Source organism: Muscardinus avellanarius (genome assembly GCF_963383645.1).
Source record: "Muscardinus avellanarius genome assembly, chromosome: 4".
Lineage (NCBI taxonomy): Eukaryota > Metazoa > Chordata > Mammalia > Rodentia > Gliridae > Muscardinus > Muscardinus avellanarius.
This window is the reverse complement of record NC_137789.1, coordinates 136,310,807-136,329,811: the sequence shown is the minus strand read 5'-3', so window position 1 is coordinate 136,329,811 and position 19,005 is coordinate 136,310,807. Positions and strand designations below refer to the sequence as shown.

At 51.7% G+C, this 19,005-nt stretch overlaps 1 protein-coding gene across 4 annotated transcripts in view; it reads left to right on the top strand.

Moving 5' to 3' along the window:
* The window catches only part of SH3PXD2A (SH3 and PX domains 2A), a gene marked incomplete at both ends in the record, with an annotated part of 227,134 nt that overhangs the window by 174,480 nt on the left and 33,649 nt on the right, over positions 1-19,005 (top strand). The gene's annotated exons all lie outside the window — the stretch shown is intronic.

The window sequence follows — 19,005 nt, the reverse complement described above, 5'->3', positions numbered from 1 at the left end:
TTGGGCTGTGGGCCAGCAGCTTGCCTGGTGGTGGAGGAATGTCTCCCAGCTCGGGGTAATTAACCGGCTTGTGTTAATGCATGGCCGGGTGGCAGCTGTGGGTACAAGTGTCCAGCCAGCCCCTGCTCAGGGGCCCGTGCCATCCAAGGCCCACGGAGAAGGCGGCTTCAGCTAGGGCTACCCAGTAGCAGCTTCCCTTGTTGGGGCCATGTTGCAAGCCAGGGTCCGGGTAGGGGCTGGAGAACCGGCGTGCTGGTAGGGCAGGCAGGCCATGACATCACCACGGAATCCAGCGTCCCTGGGCCCCTGGCGAGTTGTCTGAGGAAGGGCCAGGCCTGTGGGAGTTGGCCAGTGTCTGGGCGGTGAGTTGACTGCCCCCTGCTGAGCTGGAGGCCACCCCCGGACCTGGGAAGAGGGCCCAGACAGGGGCTGAAGCCAGGTTGTGGGGACGGGGAGGGTCCACTTTGCCACTGGGAGCTGACCAGGGCCTGTGCTGATGGCTGCTCAGGGACTGCTGGCTTCCAGGGTTCTTGCAGAGTGGGCCAAAGCCCCTTGGTGTCCTCTGCAGCAAAAGTCACGGCAGGTGTGGGGAGGGGAGCCTGTCTCTCAGTGCCCGGTGGTGAGCTCGTGCAGCCCACAGCGCCACAGTGGGCCTTGGACCCAGGACATTCATTGGTAGTCTGCTGCAGCCACCAGGCGGGGCTCGAATTGGCTCCTGGGGAATCTTGTTTCTTTCAGTTTGCTGCAGGTAGGGGCCCTGTGTGCAGGCGCTTCCCTGGGCTGTATTTGGTGGCTACTCCCAGAGGGGAGAGGCCGTTCTCTCCCTGCCCCCTCTATTTTGTTTCCCATATTTTGAGTCTTGAAAGGAAGGCAGACCAAAGGACCACTGTGCCCATTCTGTAGACAGTGACTGAGGCCCAGAAGGACCTGGCATGCTCCCAGAACCCTGCTTCTGGTGCCTCTGGGTGGCGGGTGGCTGTAGAGAGGCTGAGGAGATCCCTGTAGGCTCCCTCCAGGGCAGGCGCAGGCTCAGGCTCTGCCCGCAGACAGCTCGTGACAGCTCTCCTGGGCCTCCTGTTCTCTCCACGAGGTCAGAGCCATATCCCTGGTGGCAGGCCTCGGTTCTTTGCCCTGGGTGGCTACCACACCGGTCCCCTTCCTAAACAGCTTTGTTCTTGTCCTTTGCCACATTATCAGCCCCCTGACTGCATTCCCCAGGAAGCTGGCATTGCCGAGGGGTTTGGCTCTGAACCACATAAGTGCCTAGAGACCCAGAGGAAGGATCTCGGAGGTGGGTTGGACAGGAGACGACAGGTTGGTGTGGAAGCGTGAACCTAGGAAAGAAAGCGGTCTTGCCTGGGTACAGGCTCAGCTCTTCCCAGAATTTCTGGCTTGGGGGCTCTCCACCTGGCCTGCCTCACCACCAAAGCTGTAGCACCCTGCAGCAACAGGAGGTGGGAGCCCCTGGGTCTCTGGGATCCATCACTGGCTAGGACGGCAGAAGAGGAGGGAGTCTGTCCTACTTTAAGACTCCACGATTCCTGGGGTATGTGTGCCCTCTTCCTTCTCATCCCAAGCCTAGGACCCTAGGAATACTCGCAAGACCCAACTGTGGTGGGGGAAGGAAAGCCTTTAAAAAGTGGGTGTTTGTGTTAAGTTTAAAAATTATGTGGAGACAGCTTTTATGCTGAATCCCCCATGGCCTTTCTGAGGGGCCCAGGCTCCCCATCACCACCTGTGGCTGAAGCAGCACAATCTGGCACACAGACCCCTACGAGGCAGCTGTTGACCCTAGGCGCAGGATCCTACCCACACTGGCTGGCTGAGTGGCTGCAGGCCCCTGTCCTCCTGGGCCCCAGTTATTCTTTCTGTAAGATGGGGGTAACCTCGCACTTGCTTGGGAGCAGACATGGGAACTCTTGAGATCTCTCTTGAATCAACCCAGATGGGTAACTTATTAGGGCCCCGGTGTCAGTGGAGAGAGGCTCACTCTACATGGCTTTCCTGCTTCTCTGGGAGTTTTGTATCTTTCTCTTGGTGGAGCAGATGCTCAGCTGCAGATGTTTGCACACGGAACTGGATTGCTGTGGCCACCCGTGCAAACCTGCCCTTTCTGTTACCATCAGAAGCCAGGAGGCCTGGAGTGTCCAACCATCCTAACTAGAGAGACTAAGTGGGTCGAAGAGAGAAAGGAAGAGGGCCAAACAGCAGATCCGGGGAAGTCGTTCCCCTGGTAGGGAAGCTGGAGGCCGGACTGTGGGGGTGGGGAGAGAGGCGTGTTGTGCATCCTGTGAGCTGGGCTTGGAAGGAGTGGTGAGTGAGTCTTTTGAGCTCTAGAACAAAGATGCAGTTGTGATGCCTTTGACCTGGGACCTTGTGGGCGAGTAGAGGCATTTCCCCTGGCATTGCTGGGGCAGTAGATCCAGTCAGCACCGTCCCTGCCTCCCCAGATTCCCACTGGGTGCCAGGTTTCAGCCTGTGTGCCTCTCACTTAGCTGGGAGTCTCTCCTCTAAAGGGCTCATAGAGGGATCCAGCAACCTTCGACTCTGCCTCAGCAGGACTCTCTTGCTGGGACTATCTCCACAAAGCCGTGTGGAGTGCTGTGCCACTCTCTGTGTGCTCACCTGTCTCAGCAGATGGGTCTGGAAGGTGATCCTGAGTCCATAAAAGTGCTAGACATCAGGTCCTGCCCTTGACAGACTCTTCTACCAGAAGTATGAAACAACCACTCTGGTTGTAACGGGCAAAGAGGTTCAGTTATTTCTTCGAGTCCAAGAGTCTGCAGAAGCCCTGGGGAAGGCCGAGAGTCCGCTGACCCCGGGTCAAAGGACACGTTGGTAATGCTGTGAGTTGGAGACAGGCACGGGCTGGATGAGAGGGGTGCAAAACTTGTCAAAGGATGTCTCTGGAACCCCTCTCCCGGCATGTACTCACAGGCAGTGGGAATCCACGTTGCTAATTGATCCTGGAGCCTGGAGGCAGGCAACAGCTGAGAAGATCTTAGGAGGGTGTTGTGCCCCCAGCACCGAGGATAAGTCTGTCCCAGGAGACACAGATGGGCAGAAGTCAGAGGTGCCAAGTGTTAGGCCTCGATGGCCTTAGTGATAGGGTTTTTGATCAGAGAGCCTAGAGGGCACAACCAGAAAAGAGCTTTTTTTTTCTCTTCCATTGACCAATAGGGTCTCCTATAGCAGAAAGATTCAGTAGCTTCAGTAGTTTTGCCAAGCCCCTCATGGTGGCACATGCCCATCATCCCAGTACTTGGGAGGCTGAGACAGGAGGATCGCAGGTTTGCAAACAGCCTCAGCCTCTTCGTGAGGCCCTCTGCAGCTTAGTGAGACCATTTCAAAATAAAGAATAAAAAATAGGGCTAGGAGTATAGCTCAGAGGTAGAATGTCCCAGGGTTCAATCCCCAGACTGTAAAAATATAAATAAAGAATGTTCACTCTCTTCCAAAGTCAGTGCTTTGGCCCCAGTTGAGTTGTGAACAGAGAATAGAAATTTGCTGATTTGCTCGAGAGGATACAGGGAAAATCTCACCAAACACAGAGGCAAGAAGCAAATTATAGCCTCAGGAGGCTGGAACTGGAAACCAGTAAGCCGCCCAAGCCAAAGCAGCTACTCTTACCTCTGTCTCTCTCAGCTAGCACACGGATTAAACATACAGTCGTGCTCTTCTAACTGCAGACCAGCCTTCCTTCTCTTTTTATTCAACCAAGACAGCAGCTTGTTTATCTGGTGTTACCACCAGACTGCATGACTTCTCAGTTGAGGTAGCTACCAGTAACTGGCTTCTATTTCGCTGAGCTCAAAATTTGATGTTTGAACTAGACACAATGGTGCACACTTGTAATCTCAGCTACTTGGGAGGCTGAGGCAGGTGGATTGCTCAAGACCTGCCTAAGCAACATAGTGAAACTCTATCTCTTAAAAACATTTTTTGAGAGGTGTTTGAATCTGATTGGTTCCTAGCCAGCCAATGGATTGGCAGGCCTTAGATCAGGTAGTCAGCTGTGGTCCAGTCAGCTAAGTCTGAGAGGAGCATCACAGGATATAATGGCTACCTAGCTAACCTTTTCAGCAGTAGTTGTTAAAGGCAAATTTTAAAGAAGGGAGCCCTGGAGCCGGGCGTGGTGGCGCACCCTTGTAATCCTCGCGCTTGGGAGGCAGAGACAGGAGGATCACGCAGGTTTGAAGTCAGCCTCGCTGGCTTAAGAGACCCTGTTCCCAAATAAAAATCTAAAAATAGGTCTGGGAGTGTAGCCCGGAGGTAAAAGGGCTTCCAGGAACCCCAGTACCACCAAAAAGAAGAAGAAGGAGGAGGAGGGAGGAGGAGGAGGAGGAGGAGGAGGAGGAGGAGGAGGAGGAGGAGGAGGAGGTGGTGGTGGAGGAGGTGGAGGAAGTGGAGGTGGAGGTGGAGGTGGAGGTGGAGAAGAAGAGGAGAAAAGAAAAGAAAAGAAGGGAGCCCTGGCAGTGGTACATGCCTGTAATCTTAGCACTTGGGAGGCTGAGAACAGAGGATCACAGGTAGGGGGACAGCCTCAGTCAGTAACTTAGTGAGGCCTTAACAACTTAGTGAGAACCTGTTTCAATATAAAATAGGGCTGAGGAGTATAGCTTGGAGGTAGAACCCTCCTGGGTTCAATCCATAGAAGACAGATGGAGGGAAGGAAGAAAGGGAGGGAGGGATGAAGGGAAAAGAAGAAAGAAGAGAGCCCCAGCGCAATGGTGCACACCTGTAATCCCAGTACTTGGGAGAGTGAGACAGGAGGATCGCCGGTTCAAGAGCAGCCTTAGCAATTTAGCAAGACCCTATTTCAAAATAAAAAATAAAATGAATTAGGGGTGTAACTTAGAGGTAGAAAGCCCCTGGGTTCAATCACTGGTATACCAAAATAAATAATAAATAAATAAATAAATCTATTAGGGAGGGGCATATGGCACCCCAAAACATGGTGGCTGCAACCACTTACTTATTTAGCAGCTGTGTGTATGGTGGAAAAGGCAAAGAATCTGGAATTAGATGGTAGATTTAAGATCTGATGGAGTACTTGCCAAAGCCCTAGGTTCTGTTCCTAGTACCACAAATGGAAAAGATCTAACTCTGGTTGTGCAATAGTAATAAGAATCACTATGTTTCCTCCTGGGTGAAAAGGGGCAGTGATATGTTCCACGTGAACTTTTTATAATAATGTGCATAGAATTCATCAATTTGTTGGCTTATTCATTTCAAAATTTTCGAATGCTTCCTTCATCCCAGACCCTATGCTGATTGTACATATACACCCATAAAATTCTTCTGTCTTTATGGACCTTAGAGTCTAAGTGATGTGAGCATTTTGACACCTACAGGGTGGCTTTATTGTAAGGGTGGGATAGTTTTCCAGACTTTCCATTGTCTTAAATGAACACTATGTGTATATTCTTTCCTGATTGCCAATTCAGACCTCCATACTATGTTGGTCCTAGAAAATGGGTATCCCTCTGGGCATGGTGGCGCATGCCTGTGATCCCAGTACTTGGGAGGCTGAGGCAGGAGGATCAGCCTCAGCAACTTAGTGAGACCCTCGGTGACTTAACGAGACCCTCTTACAAAATAAAAAGGGCTGCGGGTATAGCTCAGAGGTAGCATGCCCCTGAGTTCAATCCTCAGTACACCTCTCCCCAGAAAAAAGAAAAGAAAGGAAAAAGAAAAGGGAGATGGGCATCCCAATTACATAGGATAAGCTATTTTCTAGAAAGGTGGATTTATTGCAATCTGCAAAGCAAATAAATTAACATTCTTATCTCCAAAGTACCCTTGAAGGAGTTTGGTCCCCATAACCAGTCTGCACTTGGAGGTGGCGACTGGCCCCACGAGCTCTTGTTTGAGCCATCGCCTTGCTTTCTGAGGATGATTTTCTTCTTAAGTGCAGCACCTGTGTGTCTCTGCTTTGCCTGCCTATCAGCAGCTCCCAAGTCTTTTCTGCCCCATGACCATGTGATATACAGCTTATCTATTTCATGAAGCTGGCTGAAGCGAGAGGGGTTGGGGCATAAGTCCTAAAGCCTAATTGAGCCCTTGAGCCCAGCTCCGTTCACCCCAGGATAGAGATTGTTTTGATAGCAAGACCACAGGATAGCCTAGCAATTAATTTTGTTAATTTTATTTACTTATTTTTGATACAAGAAATTGAACCCAGGGGCATTCTACCTCTGAGCTAAAGCCCTAACCCTATATTACTATTATTGTTGTTTGTGTATGTGGTACTGGGGGTAGAACCCAAGGGCCTACTACCTCCAGGCTCTACTCCCAGCCCTATTTTATTTTTATTTCAAAACACGGTCTTGCTAAGTTGCTGCAAGTCTCACTAAGTTGTTGAGGATGACTTTGAACCTGCGATTCTCCTATCCCAGCTTCCTAAGTACTGGAATTATAGGCATGCACCCAGATTATTATTTATTTTGAAACAGCACCTCACTAAATTGCTGAGTGCCTTGCTAAGCTGCTGAGGCTAACCTGTGATCTTCCTGTCTCAGCCTCCCAAGTACTGGGATTACAGGCTTGTGCCACTATGCCCAATTTATTATTTATTTTGAAACAGGGTCTCACTAAGTTGCTGAGGGCCTTGCTAAGCTGCTGAGGCTGGCCTGTGATACTGTCTCACCCTCTCAAGTATTGGGATTACAAGCGTGCACCTCATGCCTGGCTAGCCTAGCAATTAAGAATATGGGCTCCAAGTTAGATAAGCCCAGTTTTTATTTATTTGTTTGTTTGTTTGTTTTTGTGGTACTGGGGGTGGAACCCAGGGGCTTTTCTACCTCTGGGCTATACACCCAGACCTTTTTTTATACTTTATTTGGAAACAGGGTCTCACTAAGTAGCTGAGGCTGGCTTCGAACCTGTGCGATCCTCCTGTCTCAGCCTCCCAAGCGCTGGGATTACAAGTGTGCGCCACCACGCCCGGCTATATAAGCCCAGTTTTAATATTGGTAACTTATTTTAGTGACTCTGGGAAGGTTTCTTGAGTCCCTTAAGTATTGGTTTTCTTACCAGTAAAGCGGGGCTCCCAGCAGCCACAGCCCTAGGGCTGGTGTGTGCTGCGTGCGTGGCATTCAGGGCTCAGGGACTCGTGGTCAGTAGTAGCCCTGGCAAGACCACAGTTTTGCCCAGTGTCTTCAGTTTCCCTACCTGCCTGAGAATGGATTGCACAGAGTGGTTTTAAGGATGCCGTCAGCCCTGCGGGCCTTGTGAGGTAGGTGCAGCAGCAGGGGGGTTACTAAGATTTTGAGGCCAGGACAAACCCTGGTGGGGACAGAGTCCCAACCCCCTCCCCGGAGTCTTGCTGAGGCTGCTGTGAGAGCCCCATTGGTGAGCTGGGCAGAGAGGTGAATGCAGGGTGAGGGGGCAGGGAGAACAAGACAGCAGAAGAAAAGCAGTTACCAGGCAGCTAAAAGAACCACCGAAGCCCGTGAGCAGGAGCGCCGCCGCAGAGCAGAGCAAGGTGCGGAGCAAGCCGTCCTGGCCGCACAGGAGGGTGGCAGGCGCAGGTGTGGCCGGGACATGGGGGCTCTGGAAATACTAGCTCTTCCCTCCAGCCAGATCTGCTGAGGCTGTTGACAGAGAGGCGCCCAAGGGCTTGTCAGCACTGAGTGCTGCCAGCCACCTGCCTGGAGCCAGCTGCCAGGCGGCCCAGTGCGCCTCCGCCTTGCTCCCACCTGCTCGGCCGACCCGATGTTGGCTCTGTGCGCAGAGGTGACTCTACCCCCCACCCAGATCTACTTTTGCACAGGTGCCCAGTGAGCAGGCCACACGGGAGACCGTCTGCCCGCCTCTTCCAACACACGTGTGCGCGCACACAGCCTCTGTCCCCGGTGCAAGTGAAAGGACTCCTCCCTTAGCTAAAGCACAGGGAAAGGTCTCCCCACCACATTTCCTCTGCTCTTACGTAAGAGATTTTAGCAAAGTGTCAAGCACATGCTTTCTGGGGAGTATAATTTGTCCGGACCTCAGGGAATTGGGGCTTTCTTGTTCTTTCCCCAGCGTGTCCTGGGGCCGCTTGATATTACAGACTTCAGCACTTGGGTTTTCAGTAATCACTATGGTGGTAGTTGGGGGTGACCCCGGGTAACCACCCGCGGCCCTATCAGCATCTTTTCAGATTCCATAACCTCACTCTCTGGGTTCCCAGGGCTGACCTAGAATCCTGGCCTGTAGGAGGGGAACAGCTGACCCAGTTAGCTCAGCTGCCCCGCAGAGTCCGAGGGGTGCCAGTGTCCCATTGGAGTGTCCAGTTCTGAGAGCTGAGCTGTTGAGTCCCAGAAAATGGAGGAAAGTTTCCAGCTCAGAGAACTCCGAACTCATCTCTATCTCTGTCTGAGATATATGTGCTATCGGAAACTGTTTTGGTTTCATCTAATTGTCTAAGCCCCGGCTCTCCATTTCCATCTTCTCTGGGCATTGCTCAGTCTCATGCTAAAATTCATTTGCCTCCCCTAAGCTTTTATTGGATTGGATTGTGGGGAAGTGGCCCAGGAGCACCGCAGGGAGGGGAGAGAAAGCCAGACGCAGAGCGCAGCTGCCAGGGACTGGCGGTAAAGCGAGCAAACTGCGCACGTGGGGGTCCAGGCCTGACATGCGAGATTCGCAGAGCCCTCTCCTTTAGGATCCGCCCACAGACATTGCCGTGGGCCACTCTGGGATCACAGTGTCCTGGAACCTCTGCACAGTAGGCAGAAGCCTGCAAGTCTGTTCTCTTAGACTCTTGCTGGGAGGGTCATCGTGGAGGCCAAGGCCACCTGGGGAAAGCCTACTCCTTCAGCTAAGAGAAGACTTTAGACTTTTGTGTTTTTCAAGGTGATCTCTTTCTGAATCATAATATTTTATGTTTCCCAAGATGCAAAATCATGCAGTTTTTAATCATCTTGGTAAGAGACGGGTGGAGATTGGCATTCTGTCCTGGCAGTTGGCCTGAGGAGGCATAACAGCAAATGAGGCAGACAAATCCCGGCCCAATACCAGTGGCTCAGCGGTGCTCTCCATGGCTGGACACTTGCAACCCCTTCCTGGCTTGAATGTGGGCCTCTCCTTAAGCCTGGAGAGCTGAAGTGACTTGCTCCAGGGTTGCTAAGTTAGGAAACGGCTTCCACCACTCCAGTCTGTCCAGTGTCCGGAGGCCCGAATGCTCCCAGGCTGGGTTTTACTTCTTTGGAAAGCCAAACCCCTGAGAGCTTTGAGGCATGAGTTCCCAAGGCCACTGAGAGACCTGCAGATCTGCCTCCCCTCCCCCACCCGGCACTTGGCTCTCAGTGAAGTCCTACACCCAGGGACAGCGTCCAGAGGACGCATTTGCTGTCAGTCAACAACCACAGAGCACCTACTGTGTGCCCAGCTGCCTCTCATGCCGTTGCTGAAGGTGCCAGTTTTCTAGGGCTCTCTCCACCTCAGAGTCAAAGCCCAGGTGTGGAGAGCACACCCCTTTCCCTATGAGCCTGTAGCATACAAGTTGGAAGGCATGGAGCTGCTGACCCGGGGAGGGCGGGACTCACCTGCCCTTGGGCTGTGGCTTTCTTGAATGCCCCAGAGTTTTCTCAGAGAGGAGTGCAGGGCCTGGCTGGCTGGAGGGGAAAGCTTCTGGAGAAAGTGAGCCTTGAACAAAACCCAGGCCCAGGGGCTCCTAGGTGTGAGAAGGAAGCTGCAGCAGTGCTGGTGTTTTGCACACTCTTTCTCATCTGTTTTTTATACTTCTAGTTGGCACACACACAGGCCCAGCCTTCTCTCAGATCACAGTACTCACCACCTTTAGGTTGTGGCAGGATTTCTGTTTTTTCGTTTTGTGTGTGTGTGGTGATTGAACCCAAGGCATTGAATCTCTGAGCTAGACTCCTAGCCCTTTTTATTTATTCATTTATTTTTATTTATTATTTTTTGTGGTATTGGGGGTTGAACCTAGTAGCATTCTACCTCTGAGTTATATCCTCACCCCTACTTTACTTTTTGTCTTGAAACAGGGCCTCATAAGTTGCTGAGGCTGACCACAAACCTGCGACCCTCCTGTCTCAGTCTCCCAAGTGCTGAGATTACAAGCATGTGCCATCACATCTGGCATTATTTATTCATTCATTCATTCATTCATTCATATGAAGCAAGACCTTGCTAAGTTGCTGAGGTTGGCTTCAAACCTATGACTCTCCTGTCTCAGCCTCCCAATTACTGGGGTTATAGGCATGCACCACTGTGTCCTGCTTAGGCAAGATTTTAAGCTACTGTACTAGAGATTATGGGGGTGGGTAGCAAGCAGATATGCCAAGGTCACAGGCCCTGAGCCCATGCACCAGCACCTGCAATGTTGGCTCCAGGCTTCCCTCATGCCTGGCTTGACCGGATGGCCTCCCTGTGACTTGGTGGACCTTTTACCTACTTCTTGCCCGAGGCATTGGGTCAAGGATTGCCACTCTGCACAGAGTTCAGGGCGTCACGTTTGTTTTGGGTGAAGTGGTGGTATGCCATCCTGGAAGGAATCCCAGGCTTCGCATAAGCAGATCTTGGTTAATCTAGACTCTAAGCTCAGCCGCTATCCATCGGGTGACCTCAGGCAAGCCACTCTGCCATTCTGCCACCAGCTGTCAACATTTGAAGAACAAAGAGTGGTGAGGAGTGACAGCAGTGGCCGTGGTCACTTTGCAGAGACCAGGCTCCCGGTTCTCCCGACCACTGTGCTCTTACCAACTGGGCAAAAAGCAGCCTCTTTGTAGCCATGGTCCCGGGCACCTAAGATTCTCTCTTATCCCCAGGGTTCTGGAAATGAGCTGTCTCAGCACAGAGTGAGCAGGCGAGGGGAACTTGACCATGTTGGCCAGCCTCAGCCAGCTCTCCCCAGCTGCCAAATGGGTCAATGGCTGCAAATGTCCCTGGGTTTGTAATGATGATCGCAGGGATCGTGGGTTCCTGGACACCTTTGGAATGGGCTTTGTGAGGCCAAATGCTTTGCAGATTAAATTTCCGGAGGAAGAACAGCTGAGAAATAATCTTGTGTTTCCCTGAGTCACTTTTATACTATGGCATCAAAAGGGCGTGTGTGTGTGTGTGTGTGTGTGTGTGTGTGTGTGTGTGTGTTCTCCTCTAATAAAGGGGTGGGGGAGGAAGATAATGATCCAGTCCCCGCCCTCCCTCCTTCAGTTTGCAGCAGCCAGTCGCATGCCTGCCTGGTGCTTCTTATGTTTTCCAGGACAGTGCTGGGAACAGAAAGAAAATGATGAGTATCATGGAATTTCATGATAGGGGTTTTGGGTGGCTCGCCCCCCTCTTTAAAATAATGTTTTGAAGAGTTGCCCTGGGGATCTGCTGAAAGCAGAGAGGCTGATAGACGCCTTTGGTCATGTCAGATGAGGACAAGATTATCCAAGGGAGGGAGGTGTCTCTCCCATCGCGGTGCTGCGGGGTCCCCGGGCTGCCCTGCCTGAGAGCCAGCAAAGGGCCATAATCACAAACAGGCCGGCATCAGTTACAACCAGAAGGATTACTTTAGACTCTTGGCTTTGATGGGGAAGAATGCAGTTTTCCTTGGCCCCTCCCCCAATCCTTCTCAAATTAAACAAGATCTGTGAAAGCCAGGGCTCTGGGGCTTAAGGGGAGGCCCACATTCAAGCCAGGAAGGGGTTGCAAGCCTCCGGCCATGGAGAGCACCGCTGACCCGCTGGTATTGGGCTGGGATTAGCCTGCCTCATTTGCTGCTATGCCTCCTAAGGCCAACTGAGGAATCCCACTTCCAGGGTCTTTCTTTGTTTCCAGGGGCCTTGGCACCAGCCCGGTGTCCTGGCATTTTCTGCACATTTGCCAGGCACTTTCACTGTGTGTAAGGGGTAGGTAGGAGGTCAAGTAAGGATAGCAAAGAAAATGGAATAGTGGGGCTCCCATCCCTCCTGACTCAGGCCCAGCCTTGGGTGGGGACTGCTTCTCCCCCACCCCCAGCACCTCCCTCCAAGCCTCAGGCCAGCGCTGCCACACTTAGCCGTCAGCACTGCTCCCTAGAGGATTGACTTTCTATGAGGCAGGGGACTCCTGGCACTGAGCAGACCCAAGGGTAGCGTGGTCCATGTTGCCAACAGGGTGGGATTGTAACTGTCAGGAAGCTTTCCTCATCATCCGGGTCTTGCACATGGAGAAGAACGTTGAGGGGTCCCGCCTTGCCGGCTCTCTTGAGAGTATTTATCCTCATTCTCTTGCCTCTGCACAGACACTTGGGATTTAAAGGACCTCCACTCTCTGTGGGACCAGAGCATCTGGTTAGCTGTGCCGTGGCAGCTAGAAGGAGGACTTTGGACCTCCCCCCACCCTGCACCTCCCATCTCCAGGTGGGGCTGCCCCCACCTCAGGGCCCTGGAGGAGGAACTCCACTCCTGAAGTGGCTCCCAGTTGGAGGCTAGATGAATCCTGAGCCCAGCTGGACAGGTCCTCTGCTCCAGAGACCCAGACAGAGAGCAGTGGACGGCGACATCCCCCCTCGGGGCCAAGGGATGCGCCAGAGCTGGGGAGCTGGAGCGGTGGCGTCGCTGTGTGTTGCTCTTCCTGTGCACTGAGGTAGCGTGCCTTGGCCGAAGGCTGGGGCTCAATGGGGGTGTCTTGACCTTGTCACTGCCAAGATATATTTAAAGGGCAGAAGTGCTCATGGCCTTCCGCCACCCTCCACTTGCTGTTATCTGACTCTGCCCAGGTCTTCCACCTTGGAACCCCTTCTATAATGAAGTGTCTCCTCCTAGGGCCCAGCGGTGATGGAGTTAGGAGTTTGGAGGGCTGGCTCGGTCAGAGCCCTCCCCCGGCTTCCCAACCCATCTCTGCCCTCAGGTCGGCTATTGCCTGGGCCTTTCTTCAGAATGGACAAATCCAGAACCAAGCAAACAAGTGAGCGTTCCCAACCCATCTCTGCCCTCAGGTCGGCTATTGCCTGGGCCTTTCTTCAGAATGGACAAATCCAGAACCAAGCAAACAAGTGAGCGTGTAGCCAGGAGGTGGAGTCAGACATCCATGCTTTCCTTCTTTTGCCAACCTCTCTCTCCTGTGTGTGTCAGACACAGAGGTGAACAGGGAAGACTTGATCCCCATCTTCATGGGCCGCTGGACTAAGGGGATCTTCTGCAGGCCCCTCCCCTTCTGGTGCTGGGGATGAGAGGCACCAGGGGTGTTGAGGGTAGTGAGGGAAGAGATGCATCCCTCATTGGTGCTTATGAGTGTCCATCACCACTGCCTGGCCAATCACTGTGGCAAGTCTTAGACTGAGTTGGATAGGCTCTAGAGCATGTGAACTAGGGGAGTTTCTGGTTTGAGGTGGCCTTTCTCCATGAATTGGGGTAGGATCTGTACTAGACTCATTCTTGGGAACCAGGAAGATAAACCGGCACTTAGGGGTAGGAGAGATGGAAAAGGGAAACAGGCCAGGAAGAAGCTTGGAGAACCTACTCCTGGATCGCTACACACCAGCCACACTGAGGCCGTAGGATCGTCATCCCAGGATCAGGGTGAAATTTCAGGCTCACGTTAAACACGTTTACTACTTTCTGGAGATTTAATCCCAGAAGCCTGTGGGAAAGGCAAACAAGGGGTCCTGAGAGTGTCTCCACGTTAGGCAGGAGCTGAAGCCCTCTGGCCCTGTAATGAGCACCAGAAAGCTAAGGGCCAGAGAGCTCAAGTCATTGCCAGATCTCTCCTGTCCACTCTGCTGCCTGTCAGTGTCTCCACTGGGGCTCTCAGAATCCTGCATCATGGTGGGGATCTGTTTTTGGTGTAACTGTCTCCTTGCTGCCCTTTGGGGAGCAGGGGAATAGGTCTCTGGGGCAGCCCATCCCAAAGCTCCAAGCTTCAGCGGTGAGGGGGAGGGAGGGTCATGGAGGAGAAGCCGCAGCACCACAGGCCTACTGGAGGCCTGTGGCCAGCCTAGGTGGCTGCCTCGGCTGGGCCTGGGAGAGGCCGCTAGTGGCATCTCTCTGCATTCCTATAGGAGCCTCGCCCAGCAGCGGGCTTGTCCCTGGTGGCTGGCCTGTGGGCTGCCCTGGGCTTTGCTTTTCCATTCCTATGAGGGGAAGGGCCCAAGAGGAGACTGGCCAGTCAGCTACACTGGCAGACTGCAGGCGCTTGAGCTCTCAGCTGGGGTGTCTGCCTGTGGGGTGACCTGGGGCCAGTTAGGCAAAAGCACTAACAATCTCTGTGCCTTAGACATGCGGGATGCGGGAGTCAGAGTTACTTCCCCAAGTTGGAGAACTGGAGGAGGGACCATTGCCCAGGGATGGAGTAGCTGCCCTGGGTTCTAGCAGGGCAGAGCAGGGAGGGCTGGGGAAAAGATGCCACGCTGACCCCACACTGACCACAGGAGCTGTGCATGCGAGATTCTGAGGACAGCTGGGCAGGAAAGCCTGGGATGGCTGTAAACCCAGGGAAGGGGGAGGCCTGAGCCAATCGGCCATCGCTTTTCATTCTCAACAGCTACTTACTGATCCAATCGGCCATCGCTTTTCATTCTCAACAGCTACTTACTGAGCCAATCGTCCATCGCTTTTCATTCTCAACAGCTACTTACTGGTACTTCTTTGTGCAGAACACGGAGCCAGGCCGGGGCAGGACAGGAGGCCAAGATGCACAGCACCTGTCCACCTGTCCTTTGTCCTCAGAGGGCTCTGGGCCCCTGGAGCCATAAATGGGGACAGTATCTGAAATCCACCACACTTTGTTACATTGTATGCATTTTCCCAGTTACCATCTATTTATGTCAAGGGATTCAGGCTTCGCATTCCTGGTAATACAGGAAAATGTCTTTCTTTCTTTCTTTCTTTCTTTCTTTCTTTCTTTCTTTTTTTTTTTTTTTTTTTTTTTTGGTGGTACTGGGGTTCCTGGAAGCCCTTCTACCTCCGGGCTACACTCCCAGACCAATTTTTACATTTTTATTTGGAAACAGGGTCTCCTAAGCCAGCGCGTGCGGCTGGCTTTGAACCTGCACAATCCTCCTGTCTCTGCCTCCTAAGCGCTGGGATGTGCGTGGCCACCACTGTTAGGCAGGGAAATGTCTTTCTGATAAGGGTATTTACATTTGGTAAAGTCAAGTCAGTTTGCATAAACACTAGTACAGGTGTTACTCAGATAAGCTAATAGGTTGCCATGGGGCACGAAGAATGTAGTTAAGGGACCCTAAGTGGGATACTCTCCTTGGCCCCCTCCATGTCCCACAGTCTCCTAGGGTGACACCAGTGGTTCCCGAATACCAACTGGGAAAGAAGCCTGGAAAAGCATGGGCACTGGTGGTGGCCGCTGTCCACACCATGCAGAGGAATCTGCGTGGTTGAGGAGCTGTTGACGTCAGGCGGTGCAGAGTCTTTGCGAGCCCTCTATTTAAGATTCCCCAGAAATTAAATAAGGAGGGTGTGCAGGGAGGAATGCCCTGGACAAATTGTGGAGCGGGTTTGTTTTGTTTATGGAGATGGTATTTAAAGTTGCAATTGCCCCCGTTTTATTTTTGCTCAATTGAAGAGGGGCTGAACTCAGCTGGGAGGGAGGGGAGGGTTGTCTGTCAGCCTGCAGCTATTAGTTGAGACCAACTCAGTTCTGGTGCCAGGAAGCTTCCATTTTTAGCAGAGAGAGAAAAAAGGAGGAATATTCAAACTTGTGCATATATACTTCTTTGGCACTGCAGAGAGCGAATTCAAAAAATAGGGCTAACCCTTTATATTTCCAGTGACCAATGGCAATCACAGGGTGTTCCCAAAGCCTCTTCCCCACACTGCAGATACAAAATCGAGGTACTGACACGTTGCTGAGCACTTTTCAGTCTTTGCTCCCCCATCCCAGTCCCACCCCTAGGAGGCTGTGCAATTTCAGATTCCCATCTCCCCAGTGCCTCATTCTTCAGGCTCTTCCTGTGGTCATTTTGAATGAAGAAGTATCATTCTGGTACAGTTTATTTCCTGAAACTAGTCCACCTTGTGGCATGGCATGGTCCCTGCAAGCCCCACTTCTGCAGTGGAGGAAGATGGGCAGTACTCAAGCATCATGTGCTGAGAACACCACAGTGAGAACTGTCAGTCCCGTTTCTGTTCCCTCCAAGCCTTAGTGTTTATCCCAGCTCCATGTTCCAGGACGGTTAACCCCTCTCTGACACCTCTCCCTGGGAACAAGGGCCGGCTGCAGACATGGCCTGCAGCAAAGCATAGCTCTGGTCTAGCACTGTGTCTCGTTCTTACTGTGCCTGGATGGAGCCTGTGGTCCTAGTTGCTTGTTCATACTGGAGACAAAACAATTTCTGTAACAAATTTCTTCCTTTAAATTGAAAATAAATAAGATGGGCCAGGCATGGTGGTACACCCCTGTAATCCCAGTACTTGGGAGGCTGAGACAGTAGGATTGCAGGTTTAAGACCAGCCTCAGCAGTGTAGGGAGATTCTCCCCAACCTAGCAAGACCCTCTTTTAAAACAAAAAACAAAAAAGAAGAAGAAAAAGGGCTGAGGGTTCAGCTCATAGGTAGAATGCCCCTGGGTTCAATCCCCAATAAAGAAGAAGAGGAAGAGGAGGAGGAGCAGCAGGAGGAGGAGGAGGAAGAAAAAAGATGACTTCTTTTAAATACAGTCACAAAGATTATAATGGACTAAAAACATCTCTGACACCTAGGGAGGTCACAGGAGTTGGAATGATGTAGTCAACACATGATACACAAATTTGTGGTGATATTAATGTAAATAAACCTGAGCTGCCAGTCATAAAAGTATAGCACATACACTTATATATAGCACATGATATTTGATCATGATGAATGACTAAATTACTAGCTTATATATTTAATGTATTTACTTATTGCAACACTGGGAATTGAATCTAGGGCTTTTTACATGCTAGGCAAGCACTCTTACCACTGAGCTACATCCCCAGCCCTGTTTTAGTATCTTAAAGGGTTTTCTATCCCCCTCCCTCCCTCGCTCCCTCTCTCCCCCCCCCCTTCCTCCTTCTCTTCTCCTCTCCTCCTCCTCCTCCTTCTCCCTTTCTCCCTTTCTCTCTCCCTCTCCCTCCTTCCTCCTGAAAGGACAAAGTTTGACCACACCAGAGACCACCTTGTAGCCAAGAGATTTATTGGAGGGGCCGGTATGAAAGGAAGAAAGAGAGAGAAAGAGAGAGAGAGAGACAGAGGGGGAGAGAAAGAAGAATCCGGGAAGAGAGGGAGCATGTGCTGGGATCAGGGTTATATAGGGGCTTGGGGTTACAGATTGGGGGCCAATAGGCTAGGAGAAATGCCCTTTGAACTAATTGGCTAGAGTCCCATGGGAGGGGGTCATGCAGCCAGGTCAGCAGGGACTGTCCCTTTCACTGATTGGCCAAGGGCACCAGGAGGGAGCAGGTCTCCCAGGTAAGTGACCAGGTGCAATCAGAGGGGGATGGTAGCTTAACTGGTCAGACCAGGGCCTTTCAGGAGACTAAGCTTATGGGGGGGATCTGAAATAAGAACCTAATTTATATAGCACCTTCCCCTCTCTCTTTCTCTGTGTACATATGTGTATGTATTTGACTATAAACTATACATAATACATATATATATATATATATATATATCCATACTATATATATTTGACTATAAAACAGTATATCATGTTAAGCTGGCAGCAGCCTTATACAGCTTGTGTTTTCTGTGTCTCCTGGCTGCATTAAGAGACCACATGGATCGGTTGGCCTACACCATCTGGGTACGGCTAGTTAGCTCTAGGATGTTTGCACAATGGCAAGGTCATTTTTTTTTTTTTTTGAGGGTCTGGGGCTGGAACTCAGGGGCATTTGACCTCCGAGCCCACTCCCTGTCCTATTTTTTATTCTTTATTTTGAAACAGGGTCTCACTAAGTTATGGAGGGCCTCACTAAGTAGCTGAGGCTGTCCGCGAACTGTAATCCTCCAGTCTCAGATTACAAGCGTGTGCCACCATGCCCGGCTGCAAAGTCATCTTAACAACACGTTTCTCAGAACCTGTCCCTGTTATTAAGCAACACATAAGTATGATGTGAGCCACAGACTGTGTGGTCAAGGCTATGGCAAAGTGTGTGGTGGGGGATATCTGAGGTTTGAGGAGTGCTGATCCAAATTCACTCTTGCCTGGCAAAGCCCTCCGGTGGGATCTTTGGCCAGACCATCCCTTCAGTCTGGGAATCCCTGCTTTACCTTCCCATGTGGGCTCAGGAGAAGTAGCTTGGATGTGGGCCTGAGAACCACCTGTCAGTCCCCTCTTCTTGGAGGGGACCAGATGGGGCAAAAGCTGTGAGACTCAGGCTGCTTAGTAGACACTAACGGAGTGGTGGCAAAGCTGATGAGGGGGCTGGTTTCCTTGGCTCATCTCTGAGAGAACTAATAGAATGAGCAGGTGATGCTGGTCTCTCTCTGCACCTTTTCTAGGCAAGCACTGTACCCCTGAGTGGTAGAGGGGTTGTCGGGTGGCTGAGTGAGCGCTGTACTAGGCGTCCAGCCGGGGCGCTAATCCTGGCGCTGCCCTGCCCACCCATGCACCTTTGCCCAAGTCACCTATTCTAGTTATCTGCTAAGGTAGCCTAAAATTTTACAGACTCGGGCGCTGACATCTCCTTCACAGCATATTGGACTTAGCATCCTCAGAAGTCTTTGCTTGTCCTCACTGCCAAGTGGGTGGCCCATACAACCCAGACTGCGCTGAACATTCCCAGTTTGCACCTCAAATTTTGACATAATTGTTAATAGTGCACCTTCATTTGCTCCAAAGAATCTGGACGGTAAATTATAAGATCACTATAATAGCAGGTCCTGCTGACATACGCCTGTGATCCCAGCTACTTGGGAGGCTGAAGCAGATGGTTTAAAAACTCAAGGCCTGCCGGGCGTGGTGGCACACGCTTGTAATCCCTGCGCTTGGGAGGCAGAGACAGGAGGATCACACAGGTTCGAAGCCAGCCGCGCGCTGGCTTAGGAGACCCTGTTTCCAAATAAAAAAAAAAAAATGTAAAAATAGGTCTGGGAGTGTAGCCCGGAGGTAGAA